We start from the raw sequence: 21,470 nt of genomic DNA, 5'->3' as shown, positions 1-21,470 counted from the left end.
CAAGAAAACTTATACTAAAGTTAAAAAAAGAAAAAATCTGCCAATACCTATCCAATAGGGAAGTTGTGAAACTTAAACCATGTTTTTATAGCACTTTCCAACCCATTGCTGAAAGAGCTGCGGAAATCCAATGTTAGTCTTTTCTCTATGGCTATTGTGACTCATAAGATTCAGTGATGCAACAGATAAACAATAATCAAGATAAGTTTGAGATCTGATATGCCTTAAAGAAGGAAAGAATTGTCATCTATCTCTCCTTAACAAAAATCTTACTCAAGGGCTCTCTGTAATGACGGGGTATCAACGCTTTCTCAAATCAGAGTCTGTTTTGATGTTTTGGAACATTCTAGCTGCTCTCTGCAGTTTCCTTATTGACGAGGGCTAGCAGGCTTTCCAAGAGGGTCTTATCTGCAAGCTGCTGCAGTGGCTCAGGGAGCTGCCGAACAGGTTCAGTGGGATCGCACAGCTGCCTGGGAGCGGGAAGCCAGACTGGGTGAACTCCCTGCTTTCTTCTTTCAAGGCCGGCAGGCTTTGACCTGTAAATAGGTGCCTAAACAGGGTCTAATCTATCACACAAATATGCCTTAGCAAGAGTGGTAATGCCCCTTATTACCTGGCTTAGGAACAATCCCAAGACATCTATTTAGAGAAGAGCTTGCATAAATTGCTATACTTGAAGCTATGCCTGGTATTTCTATAAAACCCTCTTAAGAAATGGTATAATGATTCAAATTTTGTTTCTAGCAGCCAATGGGAACAAGTCCCTTCCTATGACCCCAGCTCTCAAGAGCAGCCTTAAAATGGCAAACCAACACTGTGCCCTTGATGGGTGTCCTTTAGGCTGAGCTTAAGTATTCAGTTCTTGGGGATTGTGTTTTTACTCATGTGAGATGATTTTTACCATCTCTACCCACCATGATATGATCTTAACGCTTCCATTAAAAAACATATTTTAATTTTTAGGGTTCAGAGAGTTTGTTTTTAATTTATGAGGAAAACTCTCTAAAATTGGAATGATCGTGGACATTCATGGTTGGAAAGTAAATTCCTAGCTAAGATTTGCTCTTTTATTGCTAAAATGGAGACAGATTGGGTAAAAAAACGAGAAGTGCTATGAATATGGAAATTATTATTATGAAAGCCATTGGTAGGTTATTCAGGAGGAGAGTAATTAGAAGGGAAGTTAGGACTTTCATTCAACAAATATTATAAATATTTTTAATATTTCCAGCGATTAGCACTTTCTAATAACAAAAGCCCTTATCAGAATAGCATTTTTCCTTTGAAGTGGAGGGTAACAACTGGGTCATTCTGTTCTGTCATGTCAAGTCTCAGCTAATTACCGTGCATGATATAAACTATTAAAACATTATCTTCCTGGATGTGCATTTTATTATGTTAATGTTAATATTCCATAAAGCAAAACAGAAGTTATATTTACAAGTTATTTTATTATATTATTTTTTAAATATTTATTTATTTATGAGAGACAGACAGACAGACAGAATGTGAGTGGGGGAGGTGCAGAGAGAGGTGGGGACACAGAATCCCAAGCAGGCTCCAGGCTCTGAGCTGTCAGCCCAGAGCCTGACACAGGGCTCAAACTCATAAACCTCAAGATCATGACCTGAGCCAAAGTAGGACACTTAACTGACTGAGCCACCCAGGCACCCCTGCAAGTTATTTTTAAAACATTTGGCATTTAATATGCAAAGCAAGATACCCTCTTCTTAAGAGATATATCTTAATAGAATTGGCTTCATTGTGGTGGAAAATAGTTAATTATCCAATGTTAAACAATGACTTACCCTTCTTTTTAAAAAAAGACAGTCTTTTGGAACAGTCTTTTAGGGGTTCTTATACAAGTTGGAAGAACTTTACATTTGCTCTCATCATTAGCTTTGTGATAGAGGGAGGTGGCAAATATTATCAACTTTTCATGTTTAAAATAACTTGCTACAATTTTATTTTGAACTTATTAATTTTACTAAGTAACCTCTATGCCCAATGTGGGGCTGAACTCATGATCCTGAGATCATGTAGATGCTCTACATCTATGGACTGAGCCAGCCAGGGGCCTGAAAAAGTTAAAAATAAAAATTTTTATATTAAATGAACAACTTTGAAACAGTTTATTTTGTAACAACCTGAACCAGTAGATGCGCTATTTATTTATCCTACTATAAATAACTACAAGGTTTATTAGTGATACCATATTATGGACACTATGGATTTCTTAGAATATCGTCCCAATTTTAGAAATCCCTTTTTTCTCACAGTCTCAGTCTGACTTATGTTTCTATGTCAAGACCACTGCCTTTTGGCTCACTCCTTTTCCATTTTTCCTTTCGTTCATTCATGCATTCATCCCCCAACTGTTGACCATGCTCCATGCTCTGATAGAAATATTTGAGGAGCACCTGGGTGCCTCATTCGGTTTAGTGTCTGACTCTTGATTTTGGCTCAGGTCATGTCTCACGGTTCCTGAGATGGAGCCCTGTGCTGACAGCACAGAGCCTGCTTGGGATTCTCTCTCTCCCTCTCTCCGCCCCTCCCCTGCTTGCTGCACGTGCATGGGCACTCTCTCAAAATAAATAAATAAACTTAAAAAACAGTAGTATTTGAGCTGAAACTTGAAGAATAATTTGGGTTTTGTCTAAGCTTGTTCCCTGCCCCCACGGATCCTGCCTCATAGGGGGATAGAAAGTAGACAAGTAAAATACATCAATAAAAGTGACAATTACAGTTTGTGATCCCTGTTATGACCAGAGACTCCTTTGTTGCAGTGACATTTAAGCTGAGACCTGAAGGATGAGCCTCAGCCAGGCATGCACTCTGTGTAAAGAGGAATCCTCGTGCAAAGTCTGATGGGGAAGTGCTTTGCAGGTGTGAGAAACAGAAAGGTGACCAGCACGGCTGGAGGGGGAGTGGCAGAGAAGTGTAAGAGGATGGAAAAGCAGGCCCAGCCCGCATCATTCAGGCCCTCATAGGCTGAAGAAAGAAGTTTGGGATGTACTCTATGAGCAATATGACCTTAAAAAGCTTAAGGAGGGGAGGGTCAGGTGAGTGTGGATGGGAGAAGTGTCGCGTTCAGGGTCAACAGATAGTCAGATGCAAAGATACAGAGTTAGGAAAAAGCGTGGCACGATTGTGAAAATTCAGGAAAGAGGATCACCTTTAGAATCTTGTATGGAGATGAATATGATGACTAAAGCAGTTTTCTGCACCAAACGAAAACGAAAAGCCTCTTAAGCCTCCAGTCAAAAACGAAAGCCTCTTAAGTCCAAAGCCTTGGAACATTGCACTATGCCAGTGAAAACAAACCCCTATTTTTGAAATTTACTTATCATGCTCAGAGGACATAATAAGCGAACCAAGAGGGCAACTTTGATCATTGCTTATCTTTCAAAAGACGGAACAGTATCATTCTCTTCCTTTTCTTTGGCCAAAGGGAATCAGGATCCGTTAGTGATCCTTCTACATTTTATAGACTCAGAAATGTCTGCCTCTCTAAAGTTTGCAGGAGATAATTTATGGTGCAAGTGTCCATTTCTATGTGTCAAAATTGCATTACCAAGATGGAATTTTATATTTCTAGGATGTTTCAGTGTTCTGAGAGAAATGCATTACATTTTTGTAAATAACCTTTCATTTAATTATGAGTTCAATTTCAGCCTTTGTACTTGCTGTTATTCATCTTGCTGATGTTGATGAACACCTGTTCCACATCTTCCCGAAAGGAGATTTCTAGTGGGCTCTTCACTGCTTGCCTTTTTAGTTATAGCTCCTCTTCCTAATTCCTCTTTGCCTTTCTGTCTTGGCCTGTAACTGACTTGTTCACTTCTTTTCTCGGAAGTTTTAGCATACCAACCTCCCTGTGTTTCACCAAGAGCTGTTTTGGAATGTTTACCCAGGGAATTAGTTTATAGTTTGGCTCATTCTTTTGTTAACATAATGCTATGGAATGAAATCTTTGCTTCCCTTCAGCCTTGACAGGTCTTGGCAGTAACTGCTACTTATTTCATTGTGATTTCCATTTGGGAGAAAAGCACTCACTTCTCTTTTCATACATAGTCTTGCTTCAGACATTCCTCCCAACAGGATGTTACAACTCTTCTTCCTTTTATCCAGGAGCGAACCCTCTATTCTTCTCAAAGCAGACCTTTTGCTGTTCCCAAACACATTCTTTATTTTCCTAGCTCTGTGCCTTTCCTCATGCTGTTCCACTAGCAGGGATGCCTTTCTACTCATTTCTATGAGCCAACATTTGCTTCTTGCCTCCTTCACTAAGCCTTTTCAGAATGCTTTAATCAAAGGTCTTTGTTTGACTTCTCACTGGGCATTTTTCCCAAGCCCATGCAATGACCTGTTCAAATTTCCTGAGGACAACAGCTAGAAGCCACAAAATCATTCGGTAAATAGTTAAGTAGCGATTAGAGTGGGGAGAGCATGATGGAAGGGTCTAACATAGTCAATCTGCCATCAACTGCCAGACATTTTCCCCCCTTGGACAGTTGTCATACTGTCATAGTGTGGACTAGCTTGATGGAATGTTAGACTCTTAGCAGTTGGTAGCCAGGTCGGCCCTGCCGAGGGGAAAACATCCACCTCATTCTACCAGATAATCTCACTGAAGGAATGAAGGAAGAGCAACAAAATCAGTATATACCCAGGTAAATACAACAGACTATTCTTTTCCCCTTAAGTTTTTCAGAATGCATCTGATGGTTGAAAGTAACAATTACAACATTTTCTGATAGAATTTCAATGTGGATGTAAGAGATAAGATAATTAATTATAATATAAAGAGAGGAAGAGGACCTGTATGTTGGTAGATTTCTACATTCTACTTGAAGTGGTAAAATATTGATTTTAAGTGGACTATGCAAAGGTAAGCATCCATATGATACCTCTAGAGAAACCACCAGCAACAAAAAAAGTTACACAACAGATAGAGTTAAAATCACCATACGTAAGTTGTAATGGAATACTAGCGGCGCCTGGGTGGCTCAGTCGGTTAAGCGTCTGACTTCGGCCCAGGTCAGGAATTCTCAGTTCGCGAGTTCAAGCCCCACGTCGGGCTCTGTGCTGACAGCTCAGAGCCTGGAGCCTGCTTCAGATTCTGTGTCCCCCTCTCTGTATGTTCCTCCCCAGCTTTCACTCTGTCTCTCTATCTCTCAAAAATAAATAAAGATTTAAAAAAAATGGAATACTAAAAAGTGCTCAGAACCCTGAAAGAAGGGGGAAAAGGGAAAACAGATCAAGAGAGGGAATACACAGAAACTAAGTAATAAGGAGCGCATGAGTGGTTCAGTCGACTGGGCATCCAACTCTTGGGTTTGACTCAGGTTATGATCTCACAGTTCGTGGGTTTATTGGGCTCATGTCAGGCTCCACGCTGGTAGTGCAGAGCCTGCCTGGGATTCCCTCCCCCTCTCTCTCTGCCCCTCCTCTACTCTCACACTCTCTCCCTCTCAAAATAAATAACTAAAAAGCTTTAAAAAAGAAAAAGAAAAGAAGTAATAAAATGGTAGACCTAAATCCAAACATGTAAGTAATTTTCTTAGATGTAAATGGCATGAACACTCTACGTTTCTTTCTGGAATTATTTTTCTTCTGCCTGAAGAACTTATTTATTTAATTTTATTTTTTTAAATTTACATCCAAATTAGTTAGCATATAGTACAACAATGATTTCACGAGTAGATTCCTTAATGCCCCCTACCCATTTAGCCCATCCCCCCTCCTACACCCCCCTCCAGTAACCCTCTGTTTGTTCTCCCTATTTATGAGTCTCTTATGCTTTGTCCCCCTCCCTGTTGTTGTTTTTTTTATTATTTTTGTTTCCCTTCCTTTATGTTCATCTGTTTTGTCTCTTAAAGTCCTCATATGAGTGAAGTCATATGATATTTGTCTTCTCTAATTTCACTTAGCATAATATCCTCCAGTTCCATCCACGTAGTTGTAAATGGCAAGATTTCATTCTTTTTGATTGCTGAGTAATACTCTATTGTATATATATACCACATCTTCTTTATCCATTCATCCATCAATGGACATTTGGGCTCTTTCTGTGCTTTGGCTATTGTTGATAGTGCTGCTATAAACATGGGGGTGCATGTGCCCCTTCAAAACAGCATACCTGTATCCCTTGGATAAATACCTACTAGTGCAATTGCTGGGTCGTAGGGTAGTTCTATTTTTCGTTTTTTGAGGAACCTCCATACCGTTTTCCAGAGTGACTGCACCAGCTTGCATTCCCAAGCCTGAAGAACTTTCTTTAAAAATTATTTTAGGGGCGCCTGGGTGGCTCAGTCGGTTGAGCGTCCGACTTCAGCTCAGGTCATGATCTCACGGTCAGTGAGTTCGAGCCCAGCGTCGGGCTCTGGGCTGATGGCTCAGAGCCTGGAGCCTGCTTCCGATTCTGCGTCTCCCTCTCTCTGCCCCTCCCCCGTTCATGTTCTGTCTCTCTCTGTCTCAAAAATAAATAAACGTTAAAAAAAAAAAAAAAGACCTTTAAAAACAAAAAAAGAAAGAAAACAAAAAAAATAAAAATTATTTTAGAGCTGGTATACTGGCAATGGATTCTCTTAGTTTTCCTTCATCTGAAAATGTTTTTATTTCACCTTTATTCTTGAAGGATACCTAGATGGGTATATGTTTCTGAGTTGACAGTCTTTCAACACTTGAAAAATGTGCCACTTCCTGATCTCCATGGCTCTGATGAAACATCTGCAGTCATTTGAATCATTGTTTGACTAAAGGTAGTGAATCATTTTAATCTGACTGCTTTTAAAGATTTCTTTCTTTGTAGTTTTCAGTAAGCTGATTATGATGTCTGGACATAGATTTCTTTGGCTTTATCCTGCTTGGAGTTAGCTAAATTTTTCAAAAGTCCATGTTTTATCAAGTTGGGGAAGTTTTCAGTCATTACATCTTCAAATATTTTTTCAGCACCACACTCCCCTCCTTCAGAGACTCTGGTGACATGAATGTTAGACCTTTTGTTATTAACCCACAGATCCCTGAAGCTCTGTTCATTTTTGTAAAAATATTTTTTCTCTGTTGTTCAGACTGGAAATTTTCTATTGATGTATCTTCATACCCATTGATTCTTTTTCTGTCATCTCTATTCTTTTGATCCTATCCAGTGGTATCTTAATCTCACTGCTTTTAAATTTTTTTTTTTTCAACGTTTATTTATTTTTGGGACAGAGAGAGACAGAGCATGAACGGGGGAGGGGCAGAGAGAGAGGGAGACGCAGAATCGGAAACAGGCTCCAGGCTCTGAGCCATCAGCCCAGAGCCTGACGCGGGGCTCAAACTCACGGACCGCGAGATCGTGACCTGGCTGAAGTCGGACGCTTAACCGACTGCGCCACCCAGGCGCCCCTTAATCTCACTGCTTTTAAAGATTTCTTGCTTTGTAGTTTTCAGTAAGCTGATTATGGTGTCTGGACATAGACTTCTTTGGCTTTATCCTGGTTAGAGTTTTTCCATTTGATTTCTTTGCTGAGACTTTCTATTTTTCCATTTGTTTTAAGAGTGTTTGCAATTGTTTGTTGAAGCACTTGTATAATAGCTGTTTTAAAGTTTTCACCAGATAATCCCAACATCTGTGTCACCATGGTATTGATGCCTATCATTGTCTTTTCCCATGCAAATTAAGATTTTTCTGGTTCCTTGTATCCTGAGTCATTTTGGATTATATCCTGGACCTATTGAATATTATGTCAAATTCTAGGTCTAAATGGTTATTTAAACCCAATAAAGAATGTTGATTTTTGCTTTTTTTAACAGACAATTGATCCAGCTAGGTTAAGGCTGCAGGGTTCAACCCACCTTATGGGGGCTGTGGTACCAATATCAGCTCAGCTTTTCCAGGCTTTGCAACAGAGTACAGATCTGTCCCACCTCCAGGCTGTCTCACAGTCACTTTGGGATGTGGGTGGTGGTGTATCCGTTAGTTTAGTTCTCAAAGTCTTCAGTATGCTGATTAAGATCAGATCCACACATGCATAGCTCAGTGGTGAGCCCAGGCATACATAGAAATTCTGTCTTTGTCTGCTCAGGCTGCTATAACAAGAATACCAAAGACTGATATACTGGGTGGCTTATACAACAAACATTTATTTTCACAGTTTATTTATCACAATTCTGGTGTCTGGGAAGTCCAAGAGCAAGGCACCAACAGATCTGGTGTCTCATAAGGAATCACTTCTTGGTTCACAGATGACCATCTTCTCACTGTGTGTCCTAATGTGGAAGGGGTGAAGGAGCTCTCTGGGGTCTCTTTTATAAGGGATCTATATCCCATAGATGCGTGACCCAGTCACTACTCAAAGGCCCTACCTCCTATTGGGGGTTACATTTCAACATGTGAATTTTGGGGAGACACAAGCATCCAGTCTATGGCACAATCTCTCAGGCCCCTCTTATTTTCTGGGTGCTTCCCATTTTGGTCCTTGAGCCACCAACATGAGGCTCTCGTTATCTCACTCCACTGCACACTACTATTACTGTGCTTGCATCCAGGGCTAACCATCAAGAAAAATGGAGAGAAAGAAAAAGGCAATGGAAGTTTGTCCCATTCTCTTTGAGGCCACAGCTCCACCATTCAGAGAGAAAGGTTTCCCTCCTTTAGGCCTCTGCGTCACCATCACAGGAGTGCTTGGGAGGCAGAGGGCAAGAGAATAGAGAGAAGACAAAACCCTAGGGATTTCTGTACTTTCTCTGGGCATTAGAAATTCCCTTTCACCTCCATGAGAGAGTGGAAGGCCTCTCCTGAAACTCTCCCTTTGGGGGCCCCAGTGTCATTTCTAAGTGTGAAGCTCGATTGCATTCAGGTCAAGGAATACTAGAGAAATAAAAATAAAAGGTAAAGTCACCACCAGTTTGGTAGTATTTTGAACCCTGGGCCTCCCAATCCAGCTACTATTTACTTTTCAGAGTCCTTAAATAGGTGCCGTATGGATTCTGTCCATGTTTTATAATGAACATTTCATCCACAACCCTAGTTGGACTTTTTGCTTGGCAGATGATATTTTATAGTACTTGTCATGACCGCATTCTAAGGGGAACTACCTAGACCTGTGGGAGTGTGTCAAGTTTTCATTAATACATTTTATCTGAGAAAGGAATCTCTTGTTTCTCCCTGTCTCTAGTATGTGGACCAAATATAACCGTGATTCATCTACTAAATATGCATTTATTTAATTTACTCCTGGGGTAAACAGAGACATAAAACTTCTTATACCTCCAGGCAGTCTTGACATATGCATTGAACTTTGCTAAGGAGCTTTGTTCCCTTTTTATTTGAACAATCTTTGGGTATGTAATTATGAGGTTGCTGACTGGTGTGCATAGTTTTAAAAAAAAGTTTTCAGATAAGTAAACTTCTCTTGCATTTAAAGGAAAACACTTCTTTTCCCCCCAGTGTAATTTTACAGAGATCCTGGTAAAAATGACATTCCCTATTGGGTCATTTAAAATTTTTGTTGCAAAATAAGTTTTTATTTTTTCCTTCTTCAGACATGTTGGATCAAATACACTAGCAAGTACCATGTCAATGTTTATAATAAAACACCGTACTCTAAGATAATTGTTCTGTATTACTAGAATATTATTTTAATACTTCTAATGAGGTTGTTGAAATATTGAAAAACATGGTTTCCCAGCAGCAACTATCCCTCGCATTGAAGTGTGGGGGCGGGGGTATGTTTTGGGGTGGCTATGTTCTTTAAATCTTTTTTTTAGATGTTTATTTATTTTGAGAGAGAGAAAAAGAGAGTGAGCTGGGGAGGGACAGAAAGAGAGGGAGAGAGAGAGAATCCCAAGCAGGCTCCGCACTGTCAGCACAGAGCCCGACACAGGGTTCAGTCTCACCAATGGTGAGATTGTGAACTAAGCCTGAATCAATAGTGGGACACTTAACCGACTGAGCCACCCAGGCACCCTGAGTTTTTCTTTTTTTAAGTGGCTCCACGCCCAGCACAGAGCCCAATGCAGGGATTAAACTCACAATCCTGAGATCAAAACCTGAGCTGAGATCAAGAGTTAGATGCTTAACTGACGGAGCCACCCAGGCGCCCCTAAGTTATTTATGATCTTAAAGAAAGAATCACTTTCATTAGATTAAAAAATGCCTTTAAAAATAAAAGGATTTGGACACCTGGGTGGCTCAGTCGGTTGAGCGGCCAACTTCGGCTTAGGTCATGATCTCAAGGTTCGTGAGTTTGAGCCCCTCATTGGGCTCACTGCTGTCAGCACAGAGCCTGCTTCAGGTCCTCTGTCCCTCCACCCACTCCTCCTCCAGTCCACTGCTCATGCTCTCTCTCTCTCAAAAGTAAAAATAAAACCTTAAAAAAATTTTTGTTAATGTTCATTTTTCAGAGACGGGGAGACAGACCACAAGTGAGCGAGGGGCACAGAGAGAGAGACACAGAATCCCAAGCAGGCTCCAGGCCCTGAGCTGTTAGCACAGAGCCCAATGTAGGACTCGAACCCACGAACTGCAGGATCATGACCTGAGCTGAAGTCAGATGCTCAACAGGCTGAGCCACCCAGGTGCCCCTAAAATAAAAATAAGACTTAAAAAAAATTAAGGGATTTGTATTAGAAGTTTGGAAAACTAGGCTTATATCCTTATAAGGTCTTAATAGCCGTGATTGAATGGTTCTCAGCTACTTATCTGAATGTGGTTATAACCATGTCTGTTCTACCTACTCCCAAAGACTTTTGGTGAGAATCAGACTAGGAGATAAAGAAAAAGCACCTCACATTCATAAAACTCATGAGACTCATGCTGATACGGAGATTATAATGATGAAAAATAAGGCAAGAAAAGGACATTTCATTATCACCATTGACATTAGCCTATTGGGTCATAGGGCTAACAACACATTATTTAAAATTAAGATAGGGAACTTCCCTTTTATTTTTTTAAGTTTTATTTTTTCTTTTTTTTTGGGGGGGTGGGGTGCTGGGGAAGAAGGGCAGAGGAGAGAGAATCTTAAGCAAACTCCATGCTCAGTATGGAGACCTTCACAGGGCTTGATCTCACAACCCTGGGATCATGATCTACACTGAAATCAAGAGTAGGACACTCAGAGGACTGAGTCACCCAGGTACCTCTGGAGCTTTCTTTTGGAAACAATGTGTAGTCTTTCCTGAAGGTGAGAAGTTAAAAACAGGCAACTAGTATATGTGTTTGGGTTGCCCACCCAGAGTTAGTCTCTATAGTATTTTTTTTTTTTTTTTTTGATGTGAAACTCACTTCCCTGGCCAAAGGGTTAAAAAAGGAACAGGAGACAAGGATGAGGCAGTGGTTCTTTGTCATTCTTCATTCCTTGAGCTGGGAAAGCAGTTGTTTCCTTTTAATAGGCAGGCATGGTTCTCTGGTTGCTATACATGGATTGATCCACTCACTGAGAGGACCTATCAGATTCCAGTGGGCTCTAAGTTTGGATGCTGCTGTAGATGTGTGGCTTTAAGTTGTCTTTGCATGAAATTCTTCTTTAGTTTTTTTTTTTTTCCAGAGTAATTGCTAAGTTTTTATAGGGTACTGGCCTTCCATTGATCATCACAGGATTGACAATGACTCTGTAGACTCTTATCTTAATTCAGAAGCCACTTATATTTGTTGAATACATAGACTTGAGGGCTCCATTGAAAAACTAGGATGTAATATGTGAAAGCATTTTTAATAGTGATTCCCCAATGAAACAGCTTTCAAGTTATTCTTATTTGCATGTCTAGGTACACCCAGGAAAACTGTCACCATGATTCATCTTAAATGAATCAATACAAAATGATGATTTTGGGGGCACCTGGGTGCTCAGTCGGTTAAGCATCCAACTCTTGGTTTCGGCTTGGGTCATGATCTCGAGGTTCGTGGGGTTGAGCTGCATATCAGGCTCCACGATGACAGTGCAGGAGCCTGCTTGGAATTTTCTCTCTCCTCTCTCTGCTCCTCCTCTGCTCATGCTCTCTTTCTTAAAAAAAATTTTTTTAATTAAAAAAAAAGGATGATTTTGTTTACTCTGGTGATAAGATAGAAAAATCTTATTCTTTATCTTGAATGCATTGTTAGTGAGAGAAAGAACTTTATTCACCCTTGGATAAATTGTTTAGTAAAAATGGTAAGAAGGTGTGTTTTGTGAACAGGAATGTGACTTGAGACTGGTGTCTAGACTTCAAAAGATGGGTAAAGATGTGAAGTGTTGGGCCCTGTGGGTTCAAAGAATAACACAATCCCAGACTTCAAGGAAAGTATAATGCAGGAAAAAAATTTCTTTGGTGATTACTGTCGTATGATTAATAACTGGAGGCAGAACTTTTTAGGGCAAAGATATTGTCGTGACTTCATGGTGTGATTTATCAGTATTCTCATGAATATACATCAAGCTAAATATTTTAGAATTTTATTTAATTTAATAAATTAATTATTTAATTTTAATTATTTAATTTAATTATTTATTTAATTAAATAAATTTAACTTAATTTACTTATCTCTCTAACCCTTTGAAAACATGTTAAAAATTCTTTTATTCTAGAAGAACCTACTTGCCTTAATCTGCTTGGGCTGCTGTGACAAAATACAATAGACTGGGTGACTTAACCAGTAAAAATTAACTTTCTTAAAATTCTGGAGGCTTCAAGTCCGAGGTCAGGGTGCCAGTGCAGTCGGTTTCTGGTAGGGTTCTGTCCTTGGCTTGCAGAGGACTGCCTTCTCACTGTGTGATCAGACTGGATGTTTATGTGCCCCCCAATTCATATGTTAAATCTTTTTTTTTTTTTTTAATGTTTATTTATTTTTGAGACAATGCGAGAGACAGAGTGCAAGCAGTGGAGGGGCAGACAGAATCTAAAGCGGGCTCCAGGCTCTGAGCTGTCAGCCCAGAGCCCGATGTGGGCTCGAACTCACGAACTGTGATCCTGGGTCAGACGCTTGACTGACTGAACCACTCAGGCGCCCCACATATGTTAAATCTTAATGCCCAACATATTTGAATGGTATTTGGAGGTGATTAGATCCTGAAGGTGGAATGGAATTAGTGTTTTTGTGTGTGGTGTTTTTTTGTTGTTGTTTTGGTTTTTGCTTTTTTTTTTTTTTTTTTTTTTTGAGAAAGAGAGAGAGAGCTCCAGCAGGGGAGGGGCAGAGACAGAGAGAGAGAATCCCAAGCTGGCTCCATGCTCAGGCCCCGCCCCCCCCAACCCATGACCTTGAGAATATGACCTGAGCCAAAATCAAGAGCTCCAGACACTCAACTGACGGAGTCACCCATGTGCCCTTTTATAAAAGAGACTCCAGAAAGCTTCCTTACCCCTTCCTTCATGTGAGGATATGGAGAAAAGTCAGCCCTATATGAACCAGGAAGTGGGCTCTCGCCAGAAACCAAATCTGTTGGTGCCTTGTCTTAGACTCCCCAGCCTCAAGAACTATGAGAAATAAATATCTGTTGTTTATAAGCCATGCAGTCTCTGATATTTCTGTTATAGCAGCCCAGAGGCACTAAGACAGCTCACGTGGACTTTCCTTGGTCTGCCAGAGAGGAATCTGCTGTCTGGTGCCTTTTCTTATAAGAACACGAACCTCATCAGACCGGGGTCCCTCCCTCACGATGCAATTACCTCCCAAAGGCCCCACCTCCAGATACCATCACATTGAGGGGCCAACATATAAAATTTGGGAAGACACAACTATACATTCCATACAGCACTTGAAATGCGTTTCTTGGAATCTACCATTTCTACACTGAATGGACATTTCTATCCTTTTATATACTACCTTCCCTTTTCTTGTATGCGTCATAATTGATGCATTGCCGCAGTTTAAATTAGAAACCGAAATACAATTTTGGTTTTTCTAAAGTAAAACCATGGGGGTATTAATAGTTACATGTGCTGTTATAAAAATGAGGTTGGGAGGAGAATAATATGATTATTTTGCATAATTTTGTATAATAAAAAGAGTCTAGCATACTTTCAGGATTACCTGAAATAGCTAAAAAATAAGTGCATATCTGAAGTTTCCTCTTTACATATAATTGAATAATCAGAAGACGATTTTTAATCTGGAGAGACATTATCAGGGAGTTTATGGTTTGTTTTTCCCCTAAATTGGTTCCCTGCTATTCCAAAATGTTAAGTAATATGTAGCTCCTTACTCTGCGCCTGAGAGAAAATCCTCCAGTAAAAGAATACAAAAGGCTAAATATGTGTTTACTTACTTACCTTTTTCAGTTTAATTATGGTTTTCTCAGTAGTTTCTTGCTTGTAAGTAATGCTCTTTTGTTTTGTTTATATGAAAGAACTATGAGTTTCCAGTAGGAGATGAAAGGAGGTTATTTTTTCTTTAACTCTTTATTTTGAGAGAGAGAGAGAGAAAGTACACACCCAGGAGATAGTGCCAGTAGGAGCACAAGCAGGGGAGGGGGCAGAGAGGGAGAGGGAGAGAGAGAATCCCAAGCAGGCTCCACAGTGTCAGCCCAGAGCCCAATCTCAGTCTCACGATTGGCTAAATCTCAGGAACCAAACTGTGAGATCATGACCTGAGCTGAAATCAAGGGTTGAACACTTAACTGACTGAGCCACCCAGGGGCCCTTAAAGGAAGTTATTTCTAAATGCTGAAAATGGTTTTGGTTTTTTTGGTGGAAGTGAGAGGTTGCGGTTGTTTATTTAATTTTGTAAGGGTAGATTTGAACCCGCTTATTAACTGATTAAAAAAAGTAAACTTTTTTTTTAATACCAAGCCAGTTGTATTTATTTGTTGAATATGCAGAAAGTTCTATTGAAAGGGTGGGATTTGGTATAGAAAACATTTCTGACAGCGAATATCCAAGGAAACACATTTCAAGTTGTTTTTATTTGCATCTACAATCTTCTCTTAAAGGTTACTTTAAATTTTTTTTCTTTTTTTTTAAGTTTATTTATTTTGAGAGAGAAAAAATATAAGCGGGGGAGGGGCAGAGAGAGAGAGAGAATCTCAAGGAAACTTCATATAGCCCTAAGTTCATGTGCAGCCTGAAGCAGGGTTCAGTCCCACGAACCATGAGACCATGACCTGAGCCAAAATCATGAGTGGGATGCTTAACTGACAGTCACCCAGGCTCCCCAAAACATTTTCTTTTTCATTGACATTTTCCATGATTATTAGCTGAGCGAATATTTAAAAGGGCAGGAAAATAATGTTCTTTGGTTTAAAACATGGTGATATAATTTGCTTACCATAAAATTCACCATTTTAAATGTACAATTCAGTGGTTTCTAGTATATTTACAAGGCTGTGCAAACAACACCACAATCTAATTTGAGAACATTCTCATCATCCTAACAAGAAACCTCACACCCTTTAGCCATAGCTCCTCATTCCCTTGTCCCAGCCCCAGGAAACCACTAATCTTTCTCTATTGATTTGCTTATTCTGGACAGTTCATATAAATGAGATCATACAATATGTGGCCTTTTGTGACTGACTTCTTTCACTTAGCAAAATGTGTTCAAGGTTCATTTGTGTTACCTCTTTTATTTCTCTTAACAATACCCCATGGAAAAATAGCAATCAATTTTACCAGGGAGGAAATGGAAACATATATATGTTAAGTTGCTCTTGGGCATGAAAATCACACATTCACTCAACAAATATGTATGGAACATCTATATATGCCAGAAATACTCTATAAAGTAGGGTTATGGCATTTGGGGGTGGTGGTCATGTCACATAAATAAATAGACATCTAATATAATATTAACTAGTAATAAGTACAATGAAGAAAAATAAAGCAAAATGAATGGATAGGAAGTATCAAGGGTATTATTTTAGGGAAAGTGATGAGGGAAGGGTTCTCTGAGGAGGTAACATTTGAGCTGAGACCTGAAGGGAGGGAGGGAAGAAGGCACACCGAGGGAACAGCAAATGCAAAGGCTCAGAGGCAGGAGTGTGTTTGGTGTGTTGGAGGAACAAGGAAGCCGGTGTGACTGGAAGGCAATGAGAGCAGGAAGGAGAGGAGAAAGGTAGGCGGGCGGAGAGTTGACCTCGGGTAGGCACAGATGCAGCATCGTCTGTCATAAGAAGGTGGCAGGTGGAGTAGCAGAGTGCAAATAATGCCAGCTGGAAGATCTTGTGGTGGGAGGATGAGACAGTTCTCTCCTGAAAGTTTCTGTTATTTCAATGTAACAAAAACAAAAGTGATAACAGACTGTGAGGAGGGGGTGGTGGTGTCAAAGAGTTGAGAAAGAGATGAGAATGAATGGACTAAGGATATTTAGTGGAGTTGTCTGGCAGCACTGAGGGACCACTTGAAGTCCGTAACATGTTTTTCTCCAGCCACATAAGTCATCCAAGTATCAATGTGAAGTTCGTTGTAACCAGGGTTGAAGTTTCGCCAAGTAGGACAATGGGAGAGAGGGATAAGAGAGTTGAGGATGTGTGTATAAAAGGACCATGCAATCTAAACTGGGAGGAGAAAGGACAGAAGACGAGTGATTGGCTGAAGGGGTGGTGGGATCAAAATATTGTGGGAGACTGAGTGCCGGCAGGAGTGAGCTAGAAAATAGGAAGTGGTGTTTAGAGAGTTTGCAGTTATTGGTTATGACAAACTCTAATGTATGACTCAGACTGCATGGCTGAGGTGGGTGGAGGATAAGATTATTAGAAAAGTTAAAAAAAAAACAAACAAACCAGTAGGTCAGGGTATTGGATGGATCCATTTTGTAAATAACTAAATCACCAATAGTGATGTCAAGAAAAATGGCAGAGACTTAGTGAGGCAGATGCTAGAATGAAGGAAGGGGTAGTTGGCAAATGACTACAAAAAGCAGAGGCAGCAGGTGGTATAGTTTAATGTCATGTATTTCAAATGAAAAGTGGATTTTCGGGAGGAAGGAGGAATAATGAGCTGGAATTGGCAAAGACGAATAAGAACTCACCATGATTTGTGATTTTGGGGTGTATGACTGATTAGGATTAGGATTTGAACTAGGTCTATCTGATTTCATATAATTTCTATTATGCCACTTCAGATTTGGATTAGAATTACAGTTCTTAGACCTAGATTTCAATATTATCTTGCTATCCCTTCAATGGAAATCATTTGGCTACCCTCAAAGTTGTGTTGCTTTAAATAGCTGCCAAGATCTATTTTAAAAATTGGATTCCATGGGGCGCCTGGGTGGCGCAGTCGGTTAAGCGTCCGATTTCAGCCAGGTCACGATCTCGCCGTCCGGGAGTTCGAGCCCCGCGTCCTAGGCTCTGGGCTGATGGCTCGGAGCCTGGAGCCTGTTTCCGATTCTGTGTCTCCCTCTCTCTCTGCCCCTCCCCCGTTCATGCTCTGTCTCTCTCTGTCCCCAAAATAAATTAACGTTGAAAAAAAAATTAAAAAAAAATAAAAATTGGATTCCTGTTAAAACAAACAAAAAAACTCCATACATTGCAATTGGTTAATAGGTTGAAGAAACTGAATCTTCTGGCCTCTAGTTTCCCATAGTCTGGATTTTATAATTGCATCCCCATGGTGTTATTTAACATGCTCCTCTGTTCTCTGCAATTCCTGAAAATTGGTAGTCAGATCTTGAGGCTGATCAAACCCAGGTTCATTTCTGGTAAGAATACTTCACTTGACCATAGGCCATGTAATGTCAGGCCAACTCTCTCTTTGTGATGTGAATAGCCATTGGTGATTTTTGTCTAGCTCCATAATTAGATCTAGGATTTCATCAGAATGAAAAATGTTGATATTCCATCAATTCTTTTAATTCGATGAACAGCTTTGAGAAAAAGCTACTTCCTTTCATCAAATATGAGTAACTCTGAGATAAAAGTCATTTAGGAGGGAGGCTATACCATCATTGCACCTCTAAAAGCGGCTTATCTGAGAGCTCCTATGGTTTTAAGGATGTATATACTTTGCCTTTAATGTATTTAATTGTAGTTTGTCCTACTTTAAAAGTTAGACTACATTTACAGGATGCAGTTGCACATTGAGGCTTAATATTTGTAGTTATATGGGAATATATTATAGGATTTAGTTCTAACACCTTTGAAGAGGACTGCACAGAAAAGCACTGAAATCTTCAACAAGCATTTTTCCACTGTTCAGCTGCATTTCACAAAAGCTCATAAAATATTAAACTCTTCTGAAAGGTGACCAACTAAATAATTTATGAAAGCAAAGTTTCAAGTCAATGCAAGTACTATTATAGCAAATGTGTATTCTGTTTTTCTTTACAGGGAAACGTTCTAGGGCTGTAGGCTATAGTGGTTTTAGAATCAGATAATAGGGTTTGAATCTCTCTTCACTTATTATGGTGACCTTGAGGAAGTTACTCTACATATCCTAAATATATAAGAGAATCTGAAATAGTGTATATCCTAAAACATTAGAAAATACATATGTATTTGGCAAAACCCTCCTTTTTATTCCTTTGGCTAAAGGCAGGGGATAAGGGACATGACCAATTACCAAATATTGTTAATTACCAAAAAAAAATTAACAGTAAAAAATGCTGTATTGAGAACATGCCATCTTTGATTCCCAGGGCAGTGGCAGGGTGGTCAGTGTTAGGGTAAAACACTTTTTAACTCAATATTGATGGAACTGCATGGCAGACCAAGCAGGTCTACACCAGGGGATCCCTAAAGGCAGTTTAGGGAGAGAGAACAGGGCAAATGCCAGAGTTAAACCTGTCTTTGGTTCCACTAAGAGTATAATGAAGACTGAACAGCAGTGAGACAGAAATATACTCTAAATTGCTTAGAAAATAACCATAACATACCTAGACATTTCTCTTGTATTACTGTTAAACTTAGTCCTCTGTCTCAACCTGCCCTGCTTCCCACCCCTTTTCCCAGACTGAGTCAGTACTACCCCATCCCTAGGTTGGCTTCCTGCCTCACTGGAGCCCGATTATCCCACAGTTGTTTCATCTTTTGTGACTGTGCCGACATAGTTGTTAATTCACAGGATATCAAAATGATTTCCAAGTCAGTGAGAAACAAGTACAAACACTGGAAAATGTATTCTCACCATTTAATTTACATAGAAATATATGAAATTGAGATAACCAAGGGAATAGGGCAAAACCAAGGGAATAGGGCAAAAAATCCTGTTAAAACACAGAGGATTTTACAAAGTATAACTTACGTTTGTATCTTGTCACTGTCTTAATTATAATATGTGTAATGTAAATTCTGTGGGTAATGCCTTCATAGAGTTACATTTTTATAAACTTTTTATCGAAGTGTAACACACATACAGTACAGTGGGATTTGCATTTTTAAGGTCATTAGTGTCATATAGCCATGACTGCCTTATTAAATTGTTGTGACCCTTTAAAACACCTCTTAAAAACTGTGAATTTATGTGATAGAACATCCTCAGCTTCAAAGTGGCATTAAGTTCAGTTGTGCAATGCAGCATCAGACTTAGTTCTGAGTAATGTGTAGAACAATGTGTAGTATTTGATATTGGCCAATGTATTTATAATTCCTGAACTCAACAAATTGACAAGTTGAATTAAAGATGAAGTTCAATCTAGATCTTCAAGGTTATATTTCTGTATCCATTTTTACACACATATGCAATTTACAGTACTCTTAACAACTCTGTTAACTTACAAAGAATAAAAAAGTTTTGCAGCCAAGAGTTGGAATGGAAACAATTTCTGAGATAGAGATCAAATTGTGTTTATAGACACCATTATTGGCAGATTTACTGTCAGTCATTTCCTGTGGGAATATTTCACTGGGACATAATTTTATGCCTTGATTATTCATTAAATAGCCTTTACTCCACGGAACAGAAATACCTAGAATTATAAATAGTAATGCATGCAAATTATAGTTTAACATTTCACACTATTTTACTAGATGAGGATTAAGATTATTTAATAAACGATTTATTTATCACTGAAATAATTTTAAAATGACACTAATACAATATGGACTAGTGGAGAGAGGCAACAGACTGGAAATGGAAGCCGTTTGTTTCCTCTAAACTAAAACTGACATTAATTTAAAAATATTTATCACATACATATATAAGATGCTATACTTCTACTCTCTGGAGAATACCAAAGCCCATTATAAATAGTCTCTGCCCTTAAGGAGCTTATGAATTTTCTCGTACCAGAGATAAGGCATGCTTTGTATAAAACAAAACCCAACAAATATACTATGAGTGGATATGACTAAAGTACTCTTGGAGTTGGGAAGGATGAGAGGTCATGTCTCTCTGGAACATCAGAGATGACTTCAGAGAGAAAACAGTTGAGTGGAGTCTTAAAAAGATGGATAAGATTTCTGCAAATAGAGATGCAAGTACAATTATTCCAGGAGGCAGAAACTAGGTACTAAAGAAGGTGGTATATATATCAAACCACATTTCGAGACTGAAGACTTTGGTGGGGAAAGAAAAACTTACATAAACATAGTTGGAAATGGGGTTAGAACTATTTCTTCTTCTTTTTTTTTTTATTTTTTTTTCAACGTTTATTTTTTATTTTTGGGACAGAGAGAGACAGAGCATGAATGGGGGAGGGGCAGAGAGAGAGGGAGACACAGAATCGGAAACAGGCTCCAGGCTCTGAGCCATCATCCCAGAGCCCGACGCGGGGCTCGAACTCCCGGACCGGGAGGTCGTGACCGCTTAACCGACTGCGCCACCTAGGCGCCCCTATTTCTTCTTTTTTTAAAGTAACCTCTATGCTCAACGTGGGGCGTGGGGCTCCAACCCACCACACTGAGAGTTCCATGCTCTATGGACTGAGCCAGCCAGGTGGCCTAGGACTAAATGCTATTATTTAGTTATGCAAGCATTCATTTATTCAACAAACATTTCTTGAGTTCTTATTATGTGCAGGTACTGTGCTGGGAGTTAGGAGTACACTCATGAGCTGCTCAGACAAAGGCCCTAATATGTAAACATTAAAAAATGTAACTGAAATCAGGGGTGATAGCAACCCTGATTCTTCCCGATCAGGGATAGGTCCATTCATCTGTGGCAACTCAAGGTACTCGGAGTTACACAGAATACAGGATTTAATGTTTTTGAGAGAGAATTGGTATTTCCAAATAAAGTTGTTTCCCAATTTCAACCCAATCGTTTCTCAACCAAGTTTAATTAAAATGCAGCGTTAGCAGGGTGATGGGGGGGCACTATTTTTGGTTGATAATCAGAATTGTGTTAGCATGCATTCATTAAAAAAAGAAAAATAGGGACACACGTGTGGCGATATTTTGGACAAAAGGATTCTTCTTAACTGAATTTCGCTGCAAATTTCCTTTAAATAGCTAGCTCCCGGGGTCATTAAAATGATTTGGAACGTTTCTAGAACACATTACACTAAGTGAGATACACCTGTACTCACACCGGGTCCGTCAAACCCATCCTTGTTTTCTCTCAAGCTAGAACTTGCTGTAATAGACACGTCTCGTGCACTGGTGGCAATGGGGAGGGAGGGTGGTGAAGGC

The sequence above is a fragment of the Lynx canadensis genome, chromosome C1, assembly GCF_007474595.2.
Source record: "Lynx canadensis isolate LIC74 chromosome C1, mLynCan4.pri.v2, whole genome shotgun sequence".
NCBI classification, from domain to species: domain Eukaryota; kingdom Metazoa; phylum Chordata; class Mammalia; order Carnivora; family Felidae; genus Lynx; species Lynx canadensis.
Note: the sequence above shows the minus strand (reverse complement) of the source record.